Here is a 6,000-nt window from a genome sequence, read left to right as displayed (position 1 = left end):
TAGATAGATAGATAGATAGATAGATAGATAGATAGATAGATGATAGATAGATGATTGATTGATTGATTTCATTTACCACTAAGGAAAGAGATTATGTCACTGACATAACTCTAGGGTAGCCAAATCTGACAAAACTGCCAAATTGAAATGAAACCTGGAACCTGAAAGTTTCCTTTATTTGGAAAAGGTGGTGAAGCAAAGTACTTGCTCCTGCTGAACTACCTGTTGTGAGTGAACTGGGAAGTACAGATATAGGAATGGTTAAAACCATCATGTACCGTTCACTCTACAGTAACTTTCTAGGACTGAACTGGGCAGGTGCATTGGAAATTTGATCCTAGGATCGCATGTTTTCCCAACTCAACTAAGAAGCAAGACCTCACCTTTTCAGTGTATTATTATAATAAGTAAGACTAGTGATTTCTAAACGATGAATTTATCATGTGAATCATTTATCAGTTTATCATTATGAATGAATCATTAAGGTAGTGTGGACACAGTGACATACTTTTCTCCTTCCTGCTCTCCTTTTTTTCTTTATTCAACTACTTCCAAGATAATCAAAATAAAACTGATCTGCATAGGTATGAATATGCAAAAGAAAATCACCAGTCTCCTAATCAGTAATTGATTTCATTGATAATTTATCATCCAGGAGTAATTTATTTATACAACTATTAAGAAAAAATTATATCATCTATTGATAAGGTTCAAAATTAAACAGAGATATAGCAAAACTGTTTTTCATTTTTTTAAAGATTGTATTATTTTTTATTTATTTAAGAGAGAGAGAGATCAGAGAGGCAGGAGAGAGAGAAGCCGACCCACTGATGAGCAGGGAGCCTGAGGCGGGGCTCATCTGAGGACCCTGGGATCATGACCTGAGCAGAAGGCAGATGCTTAACTGACTGAGCCACCCAGGTGCCCCTAGCAAAACTATTTGTAAATTTGAAAGTTAAATGATCGGCTTTTCCTACATGAAAAAGAGATTTTTGTTAGAGGAAATGTGTCTTATTTGTTGAATTATCTCCTTTTAATTAATTAAATTTATATTATTAAATTTATTTAATTTATTTAATTTTATATTATTTTAATTAATTAAATTTTTATTATTAATACATGCATTTTGAAATAATTTCCCAGATAGGTAAAGTTTATGTGATATATTTTGATTCAAGTAACTGTCCAGTAAAAGGCAATTTTTCTTGTTTTTTTTTTCTTTGATTTACCTTAGTGTTCTTATTCAGATGTAACTTAAAATTTAGAAAATGTTTAGGCATAAGATCACCAACAATGAAACATTTCATAGAACCCTTTTAAAAGGGTGCTTGGGGGGCTCAGTTGGTTAAGCGTCTGCCTTCGGCTCAGGTTGTGATCCTGGGTCTTGGCCTGAAGCTCTGCATCAGGCTCCCTGCTCAGCGGGGAGTCTGCTTCTCCCTCTGTCTCTGCCTGCCACTCCCCTGGCTTGTGTGCTCATGCTCTCTCTCTCTCTCTGTCAAATGAATAAGTAAAATCTTTTAAAAATTTTTTTAAAATAATATTCATTTTGTTATATTAGTCACCATACAGTACATCCCCAGTTCTTGATGCAATGTTCCATGATTCATTACTTGCATATAACACCCAGTGCATCATGCAGTATGTGCCCTCCTTAATACTCATCACCAGCCTATCCCAAAAGAGCCCTTTTAATAAATAAGTATTTTAGGTAGATTTTTAAGAATCTTTACAATGTTAAGGGGCGCCTGGGTAGCGCAGTCGTTAAGTGTCTGCCTTCGGCTCAGGGCGTGATCCCGGCGTTCCGGGATCGAGTCCCACATCGGGCTCCTCCGCTATGAGCCTGCTTCTTCCTCTCCCACTCCCCCTGCTTGTGTTCCCTCTCTCTCTGGCTGTCTCTGTCAAATAAATAAATAAAATCTTTAAAAAAAAAAAAAAAGAATCTTTACAATGTTAAGTAATGGTAAGTTATATACAAAAAATAATTCAAACCAAAATACTCAGACAAAAGCAATTTAGTTTAGAAAGTAATTTCTTCTGTGATGGTGGTAAGATCACTCTGTGAAATATATTATGTCCTTTCAAAAATGAACATACTGGCATTTTTTAAGAGAATGCAATAAAAGGAAATTAGCCTTTCTATCTGGGTGCATAGGTGTAGGGCCTGGAGTTTTAGAATCTCCATGGACGCCTTGACTTTGCAGTGGGAGCCAGAGCGTTTCTCTACTCTGATATCACTAGAAGGCAATAAAGCTACTTGTCAGGGTCATAGATACAAATATGTAAACCCTTTCCTTCAGTCTGAAGCACTACACGGGCAGAATGTGCTTCAACGCCTGCGATGCACTGACCACCTGCTTGCCTCTTCCCGACTCCATTCACTGCTGCCCCAGCACATTTCATTCTGTGCCATTACACGTGAGAAACGTTTAGCCCAAATCTCCCCTTCTGATTTCACCAGCTCCACTATCATCCTTAGGCAACACTGGAACTTCAGATCATCAAGAAAGAGGAAGCTCTCCACCAAGTTGCTGAAATCCACCTGCAGAGCTCAGCACATGCCCGGGTTTGAAAGGTGTGAGTGGTGATAGATCAGAAGCAGAATCTCAGACATAACTATTTTTATTCTCTCCATTTTCCTCAAAATGCTGCTTCTGTTGCTTGGAGAAGATGCAATGAAAATATAAGTGAAATTATTTGTTTCCTTTTTCTTACAAAATTTCATATTTTTTTTCCAGATGTACATATTGTTTTAAAATGCACTTGAGTATGTCTCCCTGGGAGCTAACGTGTTTTTGATTCATTTGTGTCTCTTTCTCCCTCATATATCCTATTCCTTCCTGTCCCTTGCTATAAACTGTTGCTAGGAACAACACCCACTCACAGTGGGAAGGTTTCAGAGACTGGAGGCTCTCCCAGAGCTGGGCCGTTCATTTCTCTATCAGCATTCACACTTTCTACACAGCCTGCATCTCCGCAGGGGACACTGGATTCCTCCTGCTATGAGAAGCACCTTTTTGAGGTTCCCATCAAAGACATCTCTGAAGGAACGTGCCTCTCTGAGACATTCACCTGAGTTTTGAGTCACTACATCTCTGCACAAAGTTATTCCTTTAGCTTATTTTTGGAGAGAAATGAAATGTGAGGCTTAAAACCAAAGCATATTATTTAATGCATCTTACAGGGGTTCAGCAAAATTAATGCAGTCAAACATTAGGATTTATAAATAATTAAAACTAATTCTTAAAACACCTGTAGGTCCCAGAGAATTGTGAAAAGAGACCACTAGAAACAGGTGGGAAAGCTGTCTCCTGGGGTCCTTGAGATGTGTGCTATGGTCATGCTTGAGCTTAACCAGAAATGCTCATTATCTGAAGGGCACTGGTTTTCTTTAGTGTTCACTGAAAATGTATGTCTCTAACTTTCAAAAGTAATTGAATATTTTAAAACCACTGATGGATTTGCACTGTCCATACTCTGAAGCCACTAGATACTGAAGACCTTTGTGTGTGTGTGTGTGTGTGTGTGTGTGTGTGTGTGTGTGTGTGTGTTTTTAAGATTTCTTTATTTATTTGAGGGAGAGAGAGAGAGTGAGCATGGGGGGGGGCAGAGGGAGAGAGAATTTCAAGCAGACTTTCAGCTGAGTGCAGAGCCTGACGGGGCTCAATCTCACAACCCTGAGGTCATGACTTGAGTCAAAACCAAGAGTTGGACACTTCACCAATGGAGCCACCCAGGCACCACTGAGGACTGTTAAAATCTGGCCCACTTTTAAGGTTTCCAGCCCACCTAATGCCACTTTCCCAAACACACCCTAAGAGCAAAGTGCAAGGAGTCACCACTTCTTTCCTGGACGTCCGTGCCCTTTCTTGCTTCCTGACCTTTATTACTTCTCTTCACTTTTTGAAGGGCTCCTCTTTCCTTAACATGAGGAAAGTCACTTCTGTGACATTCCTCTATTGTAAAATATACTTGGTCTTTGTTCCAGCATCCTGACAGAGATTCTAGAACCCTTGGAATTTCCTTTGTTTGAGAATATCTTTCTCATACAGAGCCCCCTTAGATTATACCTGAGTTTAGCTAATACAGTGACTTGGGGTGGGGCCCTCCATAGCATCAGGATGGGTCTGGTCAACAGAAAGACCCAGTGAGGAGCTGGATGGAAATTCCTGCCCCACTCACAGACCTCTGGTGAAGCAGTGGGTTGGGGAGGGAGTGGGGGTAAGTTGAGCTCTATAACAATTCTTACACCCCGATTCCGGGGCACAGAAGCTCCTGTGCTGAGACCCCTTCCAGACCTTGCACCCTATACCTCTTCATCTGACTATTCACCTGTACTCGTTACATAATAAAGGGCACAGAATATAATTCTTCACAATACAAAGGATGTAACTCCTAAGTGTAAGCAAATGTTTCCCTAGGATACATGAGCTCTTCCAGCAGAGGATAAAATCCAAAGAGGGATCATGACTGTTTCTGGTCTATCACAGGTGAGTCAGAAGCACAGGCGTCAAGCTGGCTTTGTGACCCGCCTCCAAAGTGGGAGCCGTCTTTTAGGACTGAGCCCTTCACCCGTGGGGTCGGACACTGTGTCCAGGTAGAGAGTGTCAGAATTGATTCCAACCGTAAGGCACTCAGCCCAAGCTCAGAGAGAATGGGAGAATTGCTTGGTGGTATTGAAAAACATTCCAGACCCTCATTCAGTGTTTTCTAAACTAAGATGAGCATCCAAGAAGGTATATCTGCATAGGATGTTAACTTTCAAGCACGGTTTGCTCCCATTGTTTCCAAGGAACAATCAATCGCCCTAAAAGTGGTGATAATTTTCAAAGCAGAACTTAGTAGGACTCATAACTCACGCAATTTTCCACCCATAATTTATTGGGGGATTGTCCACTCCCTCCCCTTGAGCCCAACCAAATAATAGAAAGGAGTGGAAGAAAGATTATCATTAAGTGGTTATTTGATAAAAGCCATCTGATCCCCTCGTTGCTTTCCCTCAAGAATGTATTTTAGGGAATGGCAGCTAAGATAACTCTCGGTTTATTTTAACCATATTTACTCCTGAATGGAAACAGGAGAGAATTAGTAGTCACTGCTGGGAGTTCAGTAGGACACGGGAACCTCCATCCGAGCAGAGAGACTGTGTTTTGTTAGCAGAATCCTCCCTGCAACCGTGTGTGAGAGCCACGTAACTTGGGGAAGGATGCTCGTGTCGTGCTGACTCATTCTGTTCCTGGACTGTCATGAATTAATTTCATTTAAATAAAAATGAGGTTAATCTTGGGGATAGCCCACATAATAAAGTAACTTTCCCTCTTTTTGAAGTAGCATGTTCAATAAATGTGTATGCCTTGCTTCACTCGTCGGCTAAGACCACCCTTGCTTGAAATCATCGATGCTGAGAAATTTAAGGCTCTGTTTGTCGGAATTAAGATGTGCCCTAAAAATGTGAAGGTTTACCTCAGTTTTTATATAAAATGGGAAAAGATGAACATTTTATCTCCCCTTGCACCTTGAGAAAAAAAATCCACCATAGATGGTTGTCGCTGATGTAATATGCTATGGACACACTGATTTTTCCAAAAAGTAATGACTCAGTCTCCTGACTTAGCACCCCGCCCAGTGCTAAGTGCGGGAACTCCTGCAAAATCAATACTACTGCAATACAAAGGAAGTTGCAGATAATTAACATTATAAAACACTTACAGGGGCACCTGGGTGGCTCAGTTGGTTAAGCTTCTGCCTTAGGCTCTGGTCATGATCCCAGGGTGTTTGGATGGAGCCCCACAACTGACTCCATGCTTAGTGGGGAGCCTGCTTCTTCCTCCCCTCCCGGCTTGTGCTCTCTCTCCTATTTCTGTCCCAATCTCTGTCTCTCTCTCTCAAATAAACAAATAAAATCTTAAAAAAGAAAACCACTTAGAATAATTCATTTAATACGCTCTGCATCTTTACAAAAACCCCACAAATAAGGCAGATCAACCATCCTACTTACACACA

At 40.6% G+C, this 6,000-nt stretch overlaps 1 protein-coding gene across 1 annotated transcript in view; it reads right to left on the bottom strand.

Moving 5' to 3' along the window:
• Positions 1–6,000, bottom strand: part of CSMD1 (CUB and Sushi multiple domains 1) — a 1,580,412-nt gene that overhangs the window by 142,989 nt on the left and 1,431,423 nt on the right. The gene's annotated exons all lie outside the window — the stretch shown is intronic.

This window comes from Ursus maritimus, unplaced genomic scaffold, assembly GCF_017311325.1.
Source record: "Ursus maritimus isolate PB19 unplaced genomic scaffold, ASM1731132v1 scaffold_28, whole genome shotgun sequence".
Taxonomy (NCBI): Eukaryota; Metazoa; Chordata; class Mammalia; order Carnivora; family Ursidae; genus Ursus; species Ursus maritimus.
This window is presented reverse-complemented; position numbering and strand designations above follow the sequence as displayed.